This window comes from Xiphophorus hellerii, chromosome 12 (genome assembly GCF_003331165.1).
Source record: "Xiphophorus hellerii strain 12219 chromosome 12, Xiphophorus_hellerii-4.1, whole genome shotgun sequence".
In the NCBI taxonomy this organism is placed as follows: Eukaryota; Metazoa; Chordata; class Actinopteri; order Cyprinodontiformes; family Poeciliidae; genus Xiphophorus; species Xiphophorus hellerii.
The window spans coordinates 12,487,275-12,509,632 of NC_045683.1; positions in this window are offsets into that span (position 1 = coordinate 12,487,275).

The following is a 22,358-nucleotide window of genomic DNA, read 5'->3' on the forward strand; positions in this document are numbered from 1 at the left end:
TCAGGTTCTGGGCTTATGACAGGCTCAGAGAAACCATTACAGTAGAGGATGAAATATAAAGCAAAGAAAGGTATTGCTCTCAAATATGAATCACATTGAGTGTGTGAAACCATTAATATCATTACATGTCAGTCCTGATATATAGGATTACAAAGCAGGCCGAGCTGCGTCGAACTATGCTGCTCTATCAAAGGTTTGGAATTTGGGACTGCATTAATCCCACTCACTGTGGGATTCTTGAGTGAAATATAGTTAGATGGGTGCAGGGTGAGGACACAAAGGCTGAATTGCATTCAGTGCAGAAAATGAGAGAAAAAGAGAGAGAAAATTATATAAAATAGGGGCCAGTTAGAGGCTGGCTTACTTTTGTTACTCTTATTAAACCAAACATCTGACATTTGTTTGTTTGCATTAAGATCTTGTCATTGCTATTAAAGTTTAAAAGTTGTTGCTTCAAATACGGCAACGACCTTATTAGAGATACTTCACAAGTGTTACAATTAAGAATCTTAAAAGTGTGGTGTACAACTGAATTCATGTCCCTTCTGACTTTCCAAAATTAAACTGAGTCTCATCAGTTGCCATCAGAAGGTTCCTCCTATGGAGGAGCTGCAAAGATCCAAACCTCAAGTCAGATAATCTGTTGTCGTAACAACTACAAGTCATCCTACATTTATGACATTTTTGTCATATGATGAAAGAAACTGTAAGGCCTTGTTTGCAATTTGCTATGAGCTATACAAACAAAACACATAAAAGAAGTACTTGTCAAATGAAATAAAATAAAAGTTGTTGGGGAGGGAGGTGGGTGCATACAAATCCATACACTGCTTTTCAGAATTTAGTTTGAAAAAAAAAGAATATATAACTTTTTCTTCCACTTCACAGATTTGTAAAGCTTTTTGTTGGCCTATCAAATAAAATATTAGTGAAATATACTGATGTCTTTTATCATAATGTGGCAAAATGCAAAAATGTTGGAGGCTTTTGATTAACTTGCAAGGAACTATAAAAACTTCAATGTAATGTTTGAAAATATTAAGTTTTTCTAACTGTTAATAATCTGCTCTTTTTTTAGTAAAATATGTCACAGTAATTAGTAAGTCATTCGAAAACGTCTACACTCTTCATCACTAGCATCAGCAAAACAAAACTGGAGTCTGTTATCAATAAGCTTTTTCAAGTGTCATTTTAAATCTGTCAGATTGTCAAATTGAATGTTTGTTCCTAAGAAGATCCTAAATATAAACTGAAAAATGTAGGTTGCATTCAAAGGCATCAAGGAGCACTTTGTTGATATCCTAATTCTCCAATGATAGTCTAAAAATACATTTCCTCAGCATATTGTTTGCTGACAGTGGTGTTAAGATGTTAAAAGCACTGTGATGTATTTTAATAACAACTCAAGATCTGATGATTTGACAATAAAGCCTTTGATCTATTTGGGACACAATTTTGATGTCTTTTTTTCTTCTCAGTCCAGCTGAGTGTTTGAGAAAATTTCAGCTCTATTAAAAGCACTAATCAGGATATGGGTGTTATTTGATAATGGCGAAAGCTAACCACACAAGTGTACTGGCAGTGTCATTTAAATATATTATCCAACCAGTTTTCCAGAGTTTTCCTTGTCTCATTATTATCCATTAACCACTATGATTACATTTTATGTGTGGGATATGTGTGTATTTGACAGTGTATGTACTAAACCACTATAGATATACACTAAACAAAATTACAAACCATAATGTAATATGATGACAATGATTGCTGGAAGAGCTACGCACAAGAAATTTAAGGCACATTTTTCTGAGTGGTCAGAAAGGGAAAAGAAAAATATGGTGCAATGAAAGAAAGATTCAGTGCACCATATGAATTGTGCATATGTTGCAATGGGAAATTGGAGGGGAAAAACATTGAATTTTGAAAATTACCTAAAAGTTTAAAAAAAGGACTCAAATATGGACATCAATAGAAAAAAAAACTAGGATAAATAAAAGTAGAAAAACATATACGACCAAATTTTTGGCGTAGAATATACTTCAGGGTTGTTGTGATCTGTCTGAGCTTTTTAAAGTGATCTCGCAACCCATGACACCCCGGAGACGCTTCCTCTCTTTACTCAAGCTTGTGATAGAACACCACAAAACTCTTTCTGACACAGAGAAATGGGCATTTGGCTGTTTTTAGATGAGGTTATTTTTTACAAGGCAGGTTTGCTGGAAGTAAATTTGTCATTTCTGTTTCGCAAAATGATCCAAATTCTGATGGACAAGACAGCCTCTTGTGGGCAGACAATCAGACACCCGCTTGTACACAGACTCATCACTGAGATGGACGACATGGGCTCAAGGCCAACAGCAAACACAAAAATGGGTAAACAATGTCTAATCCATTGTGCTACTTGCTGCTTTCACAGACAATTCAAAGGCATAAAGGAGATGAAGAGTCTCAACCTCGGCAACAGTTCACATCAGCTTTTAAAACTTTAAAGAACTTGTCTGACTGCGCTTTTACAAAAAGAAAAACATGCTGCCACTTCTTAAAGTTTCCTTTCCCAGAGGACTGCTTAGTGTTGTTTTATGAGAGTTCTGCAGCTTCTAAACTTTGACAGTGTTAAGTGTGTGGGGCAAAGACACAGAGGTGGGGTACAGAGCACCACAACGTGACATAAACACTGATTGCATCAAACAGAGACCTCTCTAAACTAAACAAGTGCCCTCTCAGTTTTCCTGGAGGGAGTTATCATTTCAGAGATGTGTTTTGTTTCTTTTATGTGTACACTTATGCTACTATTGGATATTTTATTATAGTGCAACGGACACGAAAAATAAGATCAAACCCTGTAAGCATTCAATAACCACAAGAAAATTGCTAGAGCCTACAAGTTTGTAAGGAATAACTAAGTCTTAGAGTCAAGATCAAATTGTAGGACTAGAGTTTGAAATTGGGTTTGAAAAAATGGTGACAAAACAGTGGATTTTAGGATTCCTACAGTCAGGAATGAGTACACACAAAAACATGTTACATCACCCTTAACTACAGGGGTAAAAGTCAGATAAATATGAAGCTTAGTGTTTTTCTTCTTTCATATAAGAAACACAAACCGTGAACTAAAGCTCAAAACAAAAACAAAATTCATAATACATAAAACAAAAGCACTAGTACTATGACACAAACTGAGCTTACAGCAACAACTTTTAAAATTTTACTTTCCATAAAAACATCTGCATATTACTTTTAATGTCAAAAGATGCTTGCAATGTCTTAAACAGCGTTACTGGCAACCATTAACTTGTTAACCTATGATAAAAAAAGACTTTCCTCTGAATTAAATGGAAACTTAGCTTCTTCTGTGTAAATTCAAGCTTGCCATTAAAAAGCAATTTTTTTAGACAATTCCTCACTGAGCAACATTATCCAACACCACTGAAGTGGCAGCTCTAATGAGAGGTATTTAAATTCACTAATTGATGAGGAAAGGTGCTTTAATGCTTCATTTTTCTTCATTTCTTCACTAACTTGCATAAAATTAAAGACAATTGTTAAAACAGGAATAAGAAAATGCAGTCCTACAGTTCTTTCCAGGGCAGATCTTAATGTAGCAAGAATGAGGGGGGGTGGGGGGCAGCTATTTTCAAGGAGCCAACCATTTACTTTTACTTCTCTGTAGAAAAAACATCTTTATAAAAGACATCAAAGGAAAATAGTGGCCACAATTAAAATGAAAATTCCAATGAATGGAAAATAGTTTTGTTCCAAATTTGCAATGGCTTCAGTCAAAACAGAAACAATACTATTTGCTTAATACACCAATCAGACCTCCTGCATAATAGAACGTTCCCAAAACAGCCCAGAGATTTTGATGCATGAACTCTACTAAAACCATGGAGAGGTTCTATAAATGGAAACCAATAAATTGGCAGCAGATTTTTTAAATCCAATGTGCTGCAAGTTGGGATCTGTAAGGATTGAAGTTATAATTGTCCTGAAGCATTAGGCAGATGCTCAACCAGCCTGGGACCTGAAATTTAAAGGCTTTTCCATCACCTTAAAATAAACACTTACTGAACCAATGGGGTGTTTTTTTTAGTTTTGAAAGAGGCAACAGCAATTAATGTATACTGGTTCTGTGAAAAGGTCTAGAGCACTTAAAATTACATTGAGTTATTCAAGCACTGATGGTGACAAGCTACTGGACTGTAGTCTCAGCTGCCGTGGTACAGTCTGAAAGAAGTGAGGCTGTCATGCAACGGCGCCACTGGGCCCACTGACTAGAACCAACAGGCAAAGCAGGTGAAGTGCCGGAAGTGTCTTGCATAGGAAAGAACTGAAATTAACAAAGTGGGGGCTCAACCCAGCAACCCACCAATTACAGTAGGAACTCCTATAACTGTTGCCACCATTGCCCAAGTAAAAAAGTCAAAAGGAAAAGAAAATAGAAGTTATTTTTTTAAACTCTGGGTTGGTAATTTAAAAAAAATGTTTCAGTTGTCTTTCTTTAAGGCCACTACTGTTAGCATAGCCAACTTTGTTCAATTAAATTGGAGCTGGTGTGATCAAATCGATTAGATTTTTCTATATATTTCAGATTGAGATTGTGCAACTAATAAAATAGATGGATTTATCTTTTGTCCTTTTCCACGTATTTACCAAGGACTGTTAATAAATGGTGATATAATCATAAAAATAACACTTGATGTATGGGACAAGATTTTTACCAAGAAACAAAGTAGTACGAAATTAGATCAGTTAAACATATACAGTAACTTGTTTAAACAAGAACTTTATCACCAAACCAGTTTACTGAAATGCTAAATTTCTTATTCACCTTCGAAATCTAGCAACAGAAGAAAGAATAAATAAATAAATAATACTTTCTTGGTTCTATAGCAGTGACTTTCACTCAAGATCAAGTCAAAATCAGAAATCTGACCACACTGCCTTTGGCACCTTGTTAATACCACAGGAAGACAGAGTAAGAGACAAAGAGCCAGAGACAGGATAGGAGAGGTGGGGATCTTGGAGAAGGAACGATCCCTTGGCTTATTGCATCATTTCTACTGCCTGTCACCAAGAAGAAACGTGTTGCCAAGAAAAGGATCTATTGCCTTAAAATGAAGTATTTCACCAAAAAAAGCAACAACTGTCTTTGTTTCATCTGTTGCCAGCTCCTGCAGTGCATTTTCACAGAATCCCACCATGCATCTCATAAATACGTACACAGTCCAAGTCGAAATAATATGTCTGCTTTTTTTCTCGAGGGCAACAGTTGAGTGATTACGTGTTAATCTGCATCTTAAAATCCACCACTAAGTTTGACACTTTCTAGCAGTAATGAACCCCATCCTCTAATGATATGGCTTCACCGTGGATCTCTATTAACAACATTATCCACTTGCTCACTGTTTCATGAGGCACAGACAGTTTTACTTCCAGCGACGTTACCTTAATTGCCAAAAAGACGTTGACGCAGGCGAAAGATGTGTTCATTTATTGGACACTTTCAGGCACAAATCTATGCACAGACTAATGAACATGCTAAAACAAATACGTTTCCTCTTTACTGTTGATTGTCCAGTTTTCACCTAATTAAGGGGTTTTGGAAAAACTTTAACTTTACCTCTTTTTTATCACATCTTAGCAAACTGATAACAAAGCAGTTCTCAGCAGAAATCTTGCTGAGAACAGCAAGATTAAGATTAATCAGTGTCTTTAAGTAGTGCTATACTTATTCTAGCATTCCTTGATCATCTGTTTATTTGCATAATGTGTTGTCATTGATCCTGACAAAAAAATAACTTCCAGCTCAACCTGTCTAATCTAAAGCTATATTATGCCAATTTTATTCATTCATATAATCCCAAATGAATATATGAATACATTTGAGTCTGAGACTGACGTTTGAGTTTCTTTCCCAGCCAAATAGAGGGAAAAAATGAAATGAAAATCTCAGAAAATTATATTCTGGTGTTTTCAGATAAACTCTACATTGGACTGCAGTTGCTATTAAATACATCTTGTATTATAAAGTGTAATTTTCAGTGATGTTATTACATATGTGTATATTTCTTGACATAGATTCTGGGTTTCGTTTTTTCTCTTTCTCTTTCTGCCGGTGCAGATTTAGACTTCTATCACCTTCTTTCCCTATAAACTTTTCCCTCACCTTTCTCCCTCTTTCCCCTCTTTGTTTCTCTCTTTGTCCATTACATTTGAAGTAAATTCAAAGCAATTTCTAATAAACTGTGCGAATCAAAGAGAAAACTGTAATGCTCCGCTTGTGAAAGTAAATATATTGGATCACACCTTGGCACTCAGTCAGACAGGACACATTGAAGAAAATAAAAGAAGGAAAAAATCTCAATGTGAAATGCAAAGATTAAGAGTCCAACTTTCACGTCATTTCATAGACACTTCCTTATGTTTTCCAGACAGCAGTGAGTGGGTTTTAGGGATAAATCAAAATTCAAATTTATCTATGAACTCTCCCTTTAAGTCTACCTCTACATTTTGCACACCTCTCTCTAGCATCAGGTGGTGGTGGAGGTGAGTATGGGATAAAACTATGTGGCCCTTTACTATTACTACTGTTTCACAGCTTATTTTTGTTACAAAGACAAACTGGAAAAGATCCATCCCAGATTCTAGACTGAAAATGGTCGAGTCTGTGCTATGGGCCGTCATCTTGGTCATGGCATCTGTGATCACCAGTAGACATGGCTTTTTGTGAACCTCCCATTTCACTATCTTCATGATCTTTTGTAGTCTGAGATTGTGTGTCCTGCAAACTGACTCACCACTTGTGCTGATGAGACTGTCAACTATGGTATCATTAGTGAACCTAATGATGTAATTACTGATTAATGTGACAGCACAGTCGTGGGTCAACAAGATGAACAGCAGGAGCTCAGAAGAAAGTCTTAGGGTGAGGCTGTGGTCTCTTAGATGATAGTCGATACGAGACTGTCAACTCTGACGATTTCAGTCAGAGTCAAGAAGTCCAATACCTAATTATAGACTCCTTAATTTTGGTCTTGTGAGCTCAGCTTTTCCGTTAATTGCTGGGGTTTGAAGAAATAAAAGCTGAGCTGATGTCCAGGAAAAGGAGTCTTAAAATAAGCACTCTGCATCTTAACATAAGAGAACAGCAAGTATGAACAACTTATGTGTCTGCATTTTGTTGAAAAGTGATGATAATGTGGGAAAAATATTTAATAGTAGAAAGTTTAATGAAAATAATGAAGGACATTTTCATATTTTTGAAAAAGTGTCTCTTTAATACTTTACGGAAACAGTGTTAAATCTAACAGCTTTGTGCTGTGCCCACAACGGAGACATGTTGACATGACAGGAGAGAAGGTGGAGGGCTTTTCTGTATAAAATTGCATTTTTGTTTCTTTTGAAATCATTTCTTTCATTATTGTTCAAGTGCTATTCTTATTTCTAAGCCTCTTTATTTTGAAAAAAAATTACAGAGAAAAATAGTTAATTTCTGCAAGAAATATAGGAAATTGAAAAACTGCAATAAAAGTCTTTGTTTTTCACTTAACAGAAATAAAACTTGAGCAATATTTTTTGCAAGATTACTGTTGCTGTCTCAAGAATGTGCTTCTTTGTTAATCTAAATACTTAAAAAAGCTCATCTTCTAATTTCTCTACTTTTTAGCTTTAACCTTTTTGACAACGATAATGTCTTTGAAACATAATCTATAATCTTTAAAAAACACAATTTAATACAGAAGGCTTTCTCTGTGTACTAGAGACTTATATGAACATTATTATATGATGATGGATTACTTTCCTTTCTTCTGAAGGAGGACTAGGCCTGAAAAGTTTGAGAACCATTGGAAAAACATACGACATTGGAAAAGAGAAAAACAGAAGAAGCTTCTCACCTAAAAATGTTCATCATTTACATGAAGAGCTATTGAAAAAATCTCAGAACCAAACTGAAGAAAAAATCTTCCTAAAGATGACCCTGAAAGATTAATCATTCCTTGGTTGATTCATCTACTGTAACCTACATTCAAAACCTAAGTGCTATGCTAGTAACTTGTTAATGCAAAATTACAATTTTTTTGCCTGTCAAACCATGTTATCTTTGGTATTTTCACATACTCAGCTGAAGAAAGGGGAACTAATTATATCTTTCTGACAGGCTGTTACTAACAGAGCGCCTGGAGACAGAATTTTAGATTGGTTCTTTTAATAAGTAAGTGTGGTTACAACAGCAGTTCATCCTTTGATGATGGATGCATTCTGTTTTATGTAAAATATTTTTGGCACTTATGTCCTTTATTGACAAATGGGCAGAGAGAAAGGAGGAAGACATGCAGGAGATAAGAAATTGAACCCAGGACAGCCGCATTGAGGACTGGGTTCTGTTTATGGTGCATCTGCTCTACTGCTAAACTATACAAAGCACCAATGTGTGCATTTTTTATGCTTGAAAAATTAAGGGGTCAATGTTAAGTGTGTTTACAAACAAAAAAAATACTCTTCCCATATATGGATAGATTTAAAGTCACCCAACTAAAACGCAACTATTACAACAATCTGGCAACAGACAAAACAAATACAAAAACAGAGAATAAATTGCAAAAAAAAAAAAAAGATTTCATTTTAATGTCAAATGTTATATAATGCCTTGCCAAAGTGTTTTTCCACTTTGAATATTTTCAAACTTTGTACAATCATAGTATTTAATTTAATTTAATTTGCTGAAAGTAAGTGCCATGGATTTTTATTCCCAAAACAAATTTTTGCTGTAATTGAGGCTGGCAGTCTTTTGGGGCATGTCTCTACATGGAGGCTGATGTTTTTGCTTGCACTTCACAGCAAAATAACTCAAATTTCATTAGGTTGAATGGGGAATGACTGTGCATAACCATTTTAAAGTTTTGACTACAATTTTAATTGGACTGAGGACTGGACTTTGGTTCATTGCAACAAACGGATATGTTTTGAGCCAAACCATTTTAGCTGTCCTGAAAGGAGGCGAACCTCCACTCTGGCCTTTTGAAGACTCCAACAGGATTTCATCAACAAATATTTTTCCTCTCGTTACTCCTCCATAAAGGACATATTTTTGGATTACACACATGAGCTTTAACACTCTTTAACTCCTTCAGAGTAACCATTGGAGTCTTCGGTTGTACTGCACCTAAATGTGGGAAAAGTTCCATGGTTGGGAATAAGAGTGGGACTTTAACACATTAATTAAATTAATTCATTATAGGAAGAAATGCTGTGTTGAAAATATTAATGCGTTTAATCACACAGTGGAATATACAGCCGCATGCATTCTTTTGAGCCTGGCCATTGAAGGGACAAAAAGGACTGAACTCTGAATCTCAGAATACATTAATTTAACCCGTTGATATGCATCAACTCACTACTATGAATAGTTTTGCATAGTTTTGCAAAGTACTATGTATACCTTTATGTCTACATGCCACAAACATTTAATCCTGTGCCTAAATATGTGCACCTGGAAACCCTAAAGGAAGAATTCTTGCATGGAGCTAATAGAAGAATGATCAAAGTTCAGGCCAGAAGTTAAACTAAAACCCTGGAGGAAGCAGCTGCAGCAGGCACATGTGCACTGAAAGATAAATCTTTTTCTTGCTCAAAATATATACAATATGTCACTTTAGTAGTTACAGCTGCACATACTGCGTGTGATTTGCATAATGTGTTAGTCATTTGAATGTGTCTGTACATGCATAAGTAGACACACTCTGAGAGCTTCATTGCTTTTGTTTTACATTTGTGAAGTCTGAGGTTGTCGTCAATGGTTATGTTTGTAGACTTATTTTGGTAGGCAGAAGAAGAATAACCATCTCTGTTGGACCAACTGCAGCGCTCCGTATCCAAAGCATGAGAACAGCCTGATCCCTCATTCAGTGATCAAGTCTGTGATGCCGGTTAGATACATGTAGACCCAACAGCTGCCAGGGGGTTTATCTCCTGCTGCTCTGACTACATCCTTTTCTAGAGAAATATAAATGGGTGTGCATGCAAATATTCACTGAGAGTAGCCACACATTGATATTTGCTCAAACAAAAACTCATGGCAGTGCTGGAAAAAACCCAGCAACCTCAACTGATGGACACATGAGGCTCCATATATCACCAACAATAAACGGCACAACTCGCCTGTGGATTGCACAGGGCTGTGATGTGAATAAATCTGGCAGGTGACCGAGGAGTTCTGCAGGAGGAAATGTTATTGGTGAACCTGTGTGTGTGTGTTCTCAGTTGGTTTCTTAGTAGTGGGAGGAAAATGGAAAAATTTTGGGAGAAAATATACTGGAAGCCTCCTGATCAATATTTGTTTGTTTTGTTTGTTATTTAACAAATTTCCAATATGCATTGCCAGAGGAAAAAAGAAAAAAACACAGCGATACTCTGTTGATTAAAATCATTTACAAGTAGCATGTCTTTGTCTGCAATCTTCTGTACTGTGTCTTCATTCCAGGATTCCTGTATTAAACACTGGGTGTAATTTTTTAAGAAGGTGTAACTATAGACAAACCACAGCAAACAAATAATTGTTCTTATTAGTTTTTCTGCTTCTCCTGTATCTTTTTTGTTTGTCAAAATTTACTGCTATTCCAGTTTTGAGTCAGAAACAAAAATGAACCTTACTACTGTACAGATCCTCATAAAAAAGCCACTCATTAAAGCAGAGCATCCACTTGCTGTCTAAATGAAATCCTTGACCTTTCCTTCTTAAGTTTTTTCTGCAGAGGAATCCATATTTATGCCTTCTCATCTGAAATATTGGGAGACACTTTAAATGTTGTTAAGGAAAAATACAAATTAGTTGATAGATAGAAAAAAATCAGTAAGATGGGGGAGGCAGAATATTTGTGTTCTAGAATTTTATTTTTCCTAAACAGGAATCTACAACCAGACAAATCTCACAGGAGACAGACATAAAGCACCCATTTATGTCTTTTGGATGTTTTATACTTTTATTGCTTTTACAAATCAGTAATGATCAACAAAAGAGCCGATGTAAAAAAGCTGATTGTACAAAATAATGAAAATTATATCTGTGTGTGTGTGGTGTGTGTGTGTGTGTGTATGTATATCTAGATATATACATATTGCAAATATTTATCAAATATTTATGCAACCTGTTTTAATTGCATAAAAATTTGTCCCATTCACTTAACTTCATTTTATTTAAAAGTCTCTTTAATATGTTTTGATGTGTTTTATTTTGATGTATGTTGTTGTTGTTTCATTTATTTACTTTATTTTAAAATAAATAAATAACTTTAAAATAAAGTTATTTTAAAATGAGTAGCCTTTGAGATCCAAAATATCATTTGCCAGAGAGACCTGTTTTGATAAAACAAACAAGATAATAGCAACACAAAAACAAAACAAGGAAACAAGGAATGTTACTCAATTAAACAAAGCTAATAAAAATTGAGCTAAAAATAAGAACAAGTTATCTTCTATGAATAAGCACTTTGAGTTGCCCTTGGCCAAAAGGTATATAAATAAAGTTGCCTGCCTTAATTCTTGTAATTGATTCTACATAAATCCTAGCCCTTGGAAATAAACAGATTTCTCTTCTCTTGATGTTTTTAAAGGGACATCTTAATGGAGAGGCCAGGATTTCATTCTTCAGATTATCTATTTCATAGATTTGAGATGTAAATCATTAATATAGTTTAGCTCATTCATGAGCTATGCTAAATCATTTTGAAACGGTTTTATTTATTTATTTATTTATTACCAAAAATGTTATTCATTCTTTTGTTTGCACTTAAGGCATCCTGAATACTAATACCTAATCTGAAACAACAAAACTTACTTTTCAGAGAAAACAAAATGACAATAGGTAAACAAAGCATGGACAGCACACACTCCTATTAATAATGCAAACACAGGATCAACACACTGTCAACATCTGCAATATCAGAGTACAATTCCTTTGCCATTACAGCAATCTTCAGTCTTAAACTGTCACAAAAGTTTTCTTACAGTTCCTCCTTCTTGCTTGTGAAGGTTCGCAGAGGATGTTCCTGCTGAAGCAGCAGTTTGGGGGGGGGGGTGTCTACCTGTATGTGTAAGTGATATTTTCACAGGTGAAGGGAGCATGATAGTATATGCTGTCACAAAAGCTGACAGCAAAAGTAAGACTTGCTGTCAGCTTGTCTTATTTCTCTACCCTCAGGGGTCTGAATGCTTCTGCAGCAACTGCGTCACTCTCACACGGAGGTGTGCTGGAACATCTGTGATGCTAATGTGCTAACTTTACAGACCAGCCATTGCAAATAAAAAATCTAATTTTAAACAATGTATAGATGTCTGCAATGTCTTTCTAAATGATTTAAGAAAGACAATGCAAACCATAACTAGGTATTAAGACCCCATAATACCTAGTTATGTAGTCATATACAAAGAGTTCTGGTTTTTAAAAATAGACTGATAATCGTCACAGAATATCCAACTGAACAGAACGCTATGAAGATAGGGGTTGTGTATTCTTGCTGAAAAGGCCTCCGGAAAGTCAGAGCAAAGGAACAGAAGGGGTAGATAAAAACAGCCAAAGCTGTCAATTACCACGAGGATGAAAGGAGGTGTGGGAAAAGGGTCATGACCACAATTAATGAGAAATGCTGAAAGTCTAATAAGAACGCTTTTGGCAAAACTCCTTTATTTCATATGTGGAATTTGGACAAAATTCAAATTGTTCTGAAGGTTTTACTTCCTTCTAAAAATGACTATAATCATGCTTTCCAATTGTCAAAACAAGGAAACCATAACACGCCAAAAATTACTGCTTAAAAGTAAAAGTGTTTTTGGCAAGTTGACAAAAAATGTTTGCAAATTATCAAAAGTCAAACAAAATTAAATAGCATAAATGTTTCAGCTAAAATCTCACACCTTCCTCCTACTTTAATTAATCTACTAATCTGGGGCAATATTTCTTCTTTAAAAACTAATTCCTATTTGGGGTTACAGTAAAGCCTTAAGTATAGAAATTCTGTGTGTGCATATCTGCTTGACACCCACATTCTACAGTCTGACAATGAGGTCTCACATAAACAAGCAAACCAAGAAGAAAATATAAACATGAATATTTATTAATGCAAAATTAGGCCTCAAAGTGGATTAAAATAGTGTAAATGTTGAAGTAATGCAGAAATTGCCTTTAATCACCTTTAAACTTGACCAAAGTTAAGGAGTAAGGTAGTTTGTTTATTGACTTCCAGGCATGTAAATAGTATAGGTAGACATATAGCTATACATATATGTTAAAATAATAAAAGCAAAACAAATAAAACATAATCACTACATTAAAGCCCTCTGTATTTGAGTTGGTCTAAAAGTACAAAAAGGATTGGAAAGAAGTGAAAACCTATTTAATCTCAGGGTTTCTGTACTACTCATCAATTATGTTATTTAAAATAGTAACTACAAAATCAGATTTATTAAGAAGTAGTAATTTTGTCACAGAAGTATCTGTGACAAAATATAAAATTTTGTATTTGATGAAACGTATATATCCCAGTTTGAACTGCTTTGTATGTGGATGTTCCCTTTTACTCCACACTCCAACCATTTCACAATTTGACTCCAGAAACGGTAACCCAAAAACGTCTTCAAATGGTGTGCACATAAACATTCACTTCTGCCCAATCCTTTTTGTCCATGTAAACCAAATCAAAACCTCAAGGGGTATGGAAACTTTTTTAAGGTGCTTATAGAAACACAACTGTATTTTCAGCTAACCATCACACCAGGGCCAGCCCAGCATCATGCAATTCTTGTTTTTATATTGTACAACACCATGTCTTTGTAATTTTAGTAAAGCACACAATGTGATGTTGAATACAGCATTAACTAATCTCACAAATATAATGATTTTTTTATGGTACTGTATTTTTGGTGTGCTTGTTTTTGTGATTTTATAGGTGCTATCTAGACAAAGGAATTTCCTGTTAGCATAAATGAAGTATCTATCCATCTGTCTATCATCCATCATAGTTAGTTTTTATCCTTACATCATTTGAATAACCAAATGCAATATTTGATAAACCAAATAAGTAAATGACTATATAATGCAAGTGTGAACTCTTTGTTGTGAGCTCCACATAACACATAATATACAATTATACAACCCTTTAAAAGGTGGGTTCTCTTTATTTTTTTTTCTTATTTTTTAGCTTAAGATATTTTATAGCTATAGCTGTGTTTTGTACCCTTCATATCTATAGAAACTGGGGTCAGAAGAATGAAAATGTTGAACTTTAATTTATTTAAATAGTAAATGTCAGTAAAGACGAGCTGCGGCTCTTTCATATCTTGAGGTCATCTTTTCCCCCTCTGCATCAGCAGCACTTTCATTGCTGGACTCCAAAGGTGGAAAACAACTGGTTTACTTCTGTTTAGCTCAAGAACTGACAAGACAAAAAAGTAAATGAAGTCTTTTGTTTTTGAACATCTATCATCTTCTTCAAAACTGAAATTTAATGTAATGATGTAGTTTCTAAATGTTGTAATTCTTTTACAAGACCAATATCTGACCGTTTTCATTTTACAGCAGTAAGTTATGTTTAAGAAGAATTGCACGGATGAACGTGACAGTGGCAGCTACTGGGAAAAATCAATGTAGGCAGTAGACAGTGAAATTATATCTGATTTTGGTCGTACTGAGAGAAATCATCTCCTGAGGTTCCACACAAAAAATCAGCATCAATAAAGATGGGTCTGAAAACCACAGGAGAATTTTGAGCACTAATCCAACAGGATTAGGTCAGGATTACCACAGATGTGTGAACAATATACAGCTCTTATAGCAAAGCTCAGCCAAGCAAAGTGACGTTAATGCAATGTGCAAAACTCTATGGGGATCATATGTACACTGGCAACAAGCAAAGTAAAGTGAAGCCAAACAAAGTCTTTAAAACAAACTAGAATACAGGAACATAACACACACACCTTTCTTTAAAACTCTTTTGTTTCTTTAGCCTCAATCATTTCCTTCCTTCTGTAACTATTTAGACTGTGGTCAGTTTGCAGAAGACAAGGCTTTCACAAAATATGTCATGGTGGCTTGCAACAGTCATTATGCTTGTTTCACATTTTGACGCGTTTCAACCACATATGACTGAGCAACACAAAGTAGCATATAACTGTGGGGTGTAAAGAAGATTGTCTTCATTATTAGTTGTTTTTCTTTTTCTTTTTTTGTTTTGGCAATCCCTTAGTCCTATTTTTGTCCCCTTTCCACTCTGTGCTTCTCAAATCAGGTCAATTTATATGGCTCAAAATCCCCAGCTTTGCCTCAGAGGGCTTTATAAGACCCTCCAAACAATGTCTGATGACCCACACATCCATTTTCATCCCTCTGCAGATATTTTGCTCTATACTGCAACAATCTACTGCATCTGTTTTTCCATGGGCAAGACAGTAATCAGGTGGAATACATGAAGAAGCAGGCATCAGAAAAGCAACAGACCTCATTTTGCTTAAGCAGCTACTCTGATTTAGATTATTTCTAAATTAAAAGGTAGGAGTACATTTAAGAGACATGTGGTAGTATTAAAGAGGAAAATATATTTAAAAAGATGTACCCTTCAGGTGTGATGTCCATCACAAACATCCACGGCCAGATGCATAAATGATGCGTCCACATGTAAAGCTGCAGCATGTGGAGCTTATATTGCATTAGTTGTTTGGACAGCTAAGTTCAATTTCACTAGCTGTATGCAGGCCTGGTTACTGCTAGATATCTAAAATCAAGAAAGCACTTAAAAAGAACTTTTTGACACAATGAAGACTAAACGACAAGCAGGTCCAATCTAGAACAAAGGAGAACAAATTTACTAATATCGATCAGTCTGGAATGGTTGCAAAGTCATTTCTAAGGCTTTTGGGATCCCAGGGAACCACAGCGAGAGCCATTATCCACAAACTGTAACACAGAAAAGTGGTGAATCTTTTCAAATGGAGTCGTAGGATTTAACAAATAAAGTCATAATTTGAAAGCATTTTGTTTTCACTGAGTTGCATTTATCTGAAATTACAATTTGGCTGGTGATCTGAAAAAATTAAATGTGACAAAAAGGGGGATGAAGGGCATGTATAAGAGGGCAAATAGTTTTTTCCAGCACTGGATATGTAGATTTGCATTAACGTGACATCTTAGATGTCCATCTACTCTTTACTTTCCTTCTGCTCTTGTTACTTTCCTTTACTTTCTTTTCTATTGCATCCATTCCTCCATCATTGCAATGCAGTGCAGGGAAGGTGAGTGCTTCCAAACCCCAGAGATATCTTTGAGAGTTCACTGATACAAGTGCTGCTGGTAATACTCCAGCATACACCACAACAACCATGGTTAGATCAGAAACAGATGGCTATGGACAGAGGGCAATTTCACATGATATGGGCTCCATGTGGTTTACACTTAAACACATATTACATTCACTCCTCCAGAGAGGATTTTTTTCCGTGAGTCCATACATATTTTTAACAACTCCATCACCATCTAACACTTGTTTAAAATTGAACCTGCTGTGGACAGCAGAGGATATCCATGAGTGATCAGAACTTCATCTGGTTTTAAAATAACAGTACATATTGCATAGAAGGTAATCTCAAAGTTTGTCTGAAGAAAGAGGAAGGTTTTCACAAAATATGTCATGGTGGCTTGCAACAGTCATTATGCTTGTTTCACATTTTGACACGTTTCAACCACATATGGCTGAGCAACACAAAGTAGCATATAACTGTGGGGTGTAAAGAAGATTGTCTTCAATCGAAATATAACAAGAGTGTCATACATTTGTGTGAAGCCCCATTCTGATATACCTAAAAAAAATCCACTGCAACCAGCTGTTTTTAAAAGTCACCTTTTTAGTGAACAGAGTCTGCATGCAAATCGTTTATTCTAAGCATAAATGTATATGGCTTTTCTCTGATAGCATCAGAGGTTTATTAGAAGACATTAATAATTTGAAAGTATTATGAAGACCATAATATCACTGACACACCAGGTAAGTCAGTGATAAAACTGTGGAGACATTTGAAGCAATATAAGGTTAACAAACCATATCTCGACCTTCGAACACCTCAACAAATACTGTTTGATACACCTTCCAAAAAAGGAGGAGACACAAAAGCAAAACTACCAAGACATGGCCATCCACATAAACTGAGAGTCTGACAAGGGGAGCAATAGTCAAAGCAGCATGCAAGGGGCCAACAATAAACTTTGGCAGGAACTATCAATGAACTCCACAAAAATGGCCTTCATGGAAGAGTGGTAAGAAAAAAGCTGTTAATAGATCTTTCTTGAATTTAACAGACACAGTAAATATTTGAAAGAAGGAAATGTAACTTCAGGTAATGGTGAAAACACCAGTTCTGTGGGGATCCCCAATACTGTGGGGATGCTTGTCTTCAGCACAGAGAGGAAGCCTGGTCAGAGTTGATGGAAAGATGGATGGAAAATCAGACAGTGCAGTCCTGGAGGAAAACCAGTCAGAAACTGTAAAAGACATTATCCTGGTGCAGAAGTTCAACTTTTAGCATCAAAATGACTTTAAAACTTCATCCACAGCGACAATAGAATGGTTAAGGTTAACTTAAAATCTGTTGCAAAACCTAAAATGTGCTGTAAAAACATCAATCTCTAGATATAGAAATATACTATTAACATACTCTAAGAGACTTGTAATTTAAAAAAAAACCTAAATATCCTTCTCCTTTACAGTAATGCAATATTTTTATTTTGGTCTGCCACCAAAACACCTCCAAATGTTGTGATTGTCACATAAAAGAAATGTAAAAATTCAAAATCGGTGAACAGTTTCGCCACGCCCTGCACATATCAGTTGTATAACATTTCCTTGTCCGTGGCACTAAATATGTTACAGTGAGAATAGGTGATCACCTACATTGACTGTTTGACTCTCATCACCTTGTCAAGATAAAATCAACCTTAAGATGGCAGTCAGTCATACTTAAACCTTGGATGTAAGCCATGCATTGCCTACCATAATTGTATTGGGCAGTATCCAACTGTAATAACTGCATAACGCTGGACGGCCAATTTCTTTGTTGCACTGGAGTATGAAGAGGACAGTGATTCAAAGTGTTTCGACCTGTGGTGGAGTTTAGCACAGCGACACTGACAGAGGATGAGAAATTCAGGAATTCAGTGACTTCAGTAAAGAAGAAACACAAACTTCCAAATGGATTAACACAGTTAATTAAAATATGACTATGATTGGTATTTTACAAGACAAATAATGGTTAATATGATGGCAACATATAGGTAAGGGGCAGTTTTTGAAAGAAGAATTGAATGGTCACTATGAGACTTGGTGGATACATGTGTCGCCAGGTTTAGATCGATGCTGTTCAAATAGAGTTTTTCTGTGAAAGCTAATCCTACGGATTTGTCTTTCTTTCTTCTACAACAGCCAAGCATTCTCTCTTTTCCCGGGACATTCAGAGTCCATTCAGCACCCATTTCTCTTCCTTTCCATCACCAGCTTATAGACACAAATATAGTGTGTCTCTCATCTTGTTCTCTATTCTCCTGGATAATTTATGTCTTTATGTTTCTGTCTCCTGTTCTCCTCAGCCCCAGATGTGCTCCGTATCCATTCAAAAGTGTTTTTCTCATCCAGTATAACAAACAGGTACCTTTTTTTGCAGTGTGGAATAACAAAGATTGTCACCATGGATACACTTCCATCCCAGGAGCGCTGAGTGGCCCTTTTCCGAGTTCTAAAAGGAGCAATTATCTGATGACATCAAAGACAGGTGACGCCATAAAAAAGCAAAGCGAGGGGATTGGTCCAAGCCATTTATCAGTCAGGTGAAGACGGGGTCTGGCTCAACTCATTCAACTGGGATTGCTGGCTTTAGGCAACAATCTTTCTCATCAAAGGGCCTCAGGCGGTTTTATAAACACAGTGTTTCTGCATGAAATGACCTGGATTTCATGAAATACAATAAGGCAATGTAAGATATTCCTGAAATACAACCCTGGAAGGAAAAGTGTTGGTGCAACTGAAATAGCACAATACGTTTGTTGTGGAATTTGAAATGAAACTGAAAAAAAGCCATTACTTCAGCATTAGAGATTTTCTCCAGAAGTATTATTTCCTCTGACTGTTATCTCTTGTGTGAACTGCATCCTTGATTTCAATCTCTTTTTAATCTCCACCTCTGCGACAGACTGGCAACCTGTCCAGGGTGTACCCCGCCTCTCGCCCAGAACGTTAGCTGGAGATAGGCACCAGCACCCCTCCCGACCCATCTAAGGGACAAGGGTGTAAATAAATAAATAAATAAATAAATAAATAAATAAATAAATAAATAAATAAATAAATAGATGGATGGATGGATGGATGGATGGATGGATGGATGGATGGATGGATGGATGGATGGATGGATGGATGGATGGATGGATGGATGGATGGATGGATGGATCTCCACCTTTTCTGGGATCCCAAATAGCCTGTAGTTCAGACTAATCAAGCCATCTTCTTATGACACAGGAAAAGATTGGAAATCATGTTTGAAACTAGACTCCATCAAGAAAAGGAACAATGAACCATGACAAAAGCAACACCACAACATGGTTACTTTTTTTTTTATCACTGATGTTAAGTAACAAAGATGTATACTGTTACTTGATTTAATAAGTAGATCACTCTGGGCTTTGAATGCATCTATGTACGTACTGTGATATGAGAGAAATCGAAAGCTAGAATTTAAAAAAAGACAACAATGAAACTGGAGATGTTTGTTCTTCCTTGGATAGGTTTTGGAAATGTCTGTGCAGCATGATTTATTGCAAAACAATTTTGAATGACCCTGGACCAACATTATTTTGGTTCTGGGAGAAAAATTTTGTTGGTGCTGATGAACTGAAATCAGTGTGACATGTACAGATCAGTTGCATTTAAATAAAAAGCACCTCAGTGCTTTTGCTCCTTTATTAACTTTTTGGACCTTGACACAAACATATAAAAACTAACTTTCAGAACTTTCAGAAGATTTTGTATAGATTTGAATAAAGTATCATCTTCACACCTAACTTATAAGAATTTTAACTGTATAATGGTGAAGGACAGTAGTCTTGAACTTACAAGATATTAATAAAGAAAAAAAGCAAACTTCCAAAATGTCATCAGCACCCCCAGATCTACAACCTTTTCTGACTTCAGTCTCTACTAGGTTACTTAAAAATAATTACAAAAAAACATATATTCATAAATCAACAGGAAATTTCCTAGGTCATCAGTTTGAATGTTTTGTTATATTTATCTTCCCATGTGACAATCTACAAAACACTAACAGGTTTTATTTTTAGTAAAAATGAAACATGTCTGGCAGTATGCTCAGTCGCTATAGTAGCGCAAAGACTTTTACAGTACATTCAATTAATGAGACTCACATGAAACCAGGGGCCCCGGTGCAAATCAACTCTGAAATGTCGTTGACATTTTCACTTGAGCATTAGGAAATTGATTGCACTGTTGCTCCCTTAGGAACCAGAATGGCCTTTTCAGACTTTTAGAGCTAAGAACTCTAAGAAATAATATCTACTGCTCACACAGCTGTAATCTCATTATAATGAAGGAATATTGATCCTGTTTAGGGTTCCACAGGAGGAATGGCTCTCTGCAATGAAGAGTTAGCCTAAATCAGAATCATATTAGCTCTTGACTTGGCACAAAATTTCTCTTCAGTACTGTAAAGCTAAAACATACAACTTAAGGGCTTTAGAAAGTTTTGTGGTCATGCCTAATACAAGCTTTGCTTACAGGAGGAAAAATCTTCACATTTTTAAATGTTAAAGTTCTCTAAAATAAAAAAAAAATCACTTTTTAGTAGCCTGGCCATTGCCTTCCTATGCAATTCCGCTTGATTCTAATCTCTCTTCACAGTTCACTCTGGGCTCATTCCCACTGACTCAGATTCCTCCAGTAAAATTTCAGCCAGGCTAATCAGTGAACAGAAGAAGAAGTTGTAAATGATGACACTGATTTTCTGTGCTGGTTTAGAATTGTAGTCTGCCTGTAGTGGCAGGGAAGGAAGTAAACAAAGCCTCTGGTCACACTTCCAAATATTGATTCAACGTTAACAGCCATCATGTTTGGCTCCAATATCCAAGAGTCCAGACCCACATAGAACATAAAACAATTGGCTGGTTTTTACCACGCTTCTTTTTAGAGGTGCAAAATATTACCTACTGTAGATATTTGGTGAACAAGGTATGAATTTTAAATAGAATCAATACAGTAAATGTTACAGGCTGTTGCCAATTAACTTGGATCATCAAATCAAATCCCCTCTACATGTAGTTCTATAGTTTTGTAAATATTCTTTTGACTGGTTCCATATGCTACGATGGACTGGCGACCTGTCCAGGTTGTACCCCGTCTCTCAGCAGTTGACCGCTGGAGATAGACACTAGCACCTTTCACAACCCCGCTAGGGAAAGTGAGCAAAATAATGAACGAATGGATGGCTGGATCCATACTGGCGCTGGGCAGCGGCACAGTTGACAGAACTGTTGTCTTGCAACAAGAAGGTCCTGGGTTTAAATGCTGGCTTGAGGTCTTTCTGCATATTCTCTCTGTTCTCTCCAGGTACTCTGGCTTCGTCCCACAGCCTACAAACATGTCTTGTAGGTTAATTGGTCTCTATAGAATGTGAGTGTGGTTTGTCTGTCTATCTGTTGTCTTGCAATGGATTAGCAATCTATTCAGGGTATCCCTTGCCTCTCACCCAATGACTGCCGTAGGTAGACACCAGTCCCCATGCATCACTACAAGGATAAGTGGGTATAGACAATGAATGGTTGGTTCTGTACCTGTTCTCATAATCTGGTAGCACTTGCTTTTGACTTAATGAGCTCAGGTGAAGTCAAATATTAAAACAGAATCTTACTAATATGAAACAAAAGAAAACTCCCCTCATTTAAATGTATAAGAAATGGATGAATGTAGAAAAATACATCCACAGAACAGGGCAAAGAACTGCTCAGAAAAACTTTTTTTTTTTTTTTCAATGTGGATATACTGTACGTGCTTGTATTTATCTAACACACAACTCCTGGAAGGTGTTGGAAATCAAAAGCGACATAAAGCAGTTTGATTGTTCTTTGAAAACTGTTTGTAATTCTGCCAGCACCAATGATTAATTTATGAGACAAGAGTGTAACATCCTTAGCTTTGTAACTCACACAGCTGCACCTGCTTGTGGACTATTTTCTTTGACAGCATGCTGTTCAGCCCACTTTGTGTCATCATTTGGAAGACAACACTTAGAGTGTGTCTGACTGATACCCTGTACAAACTGTT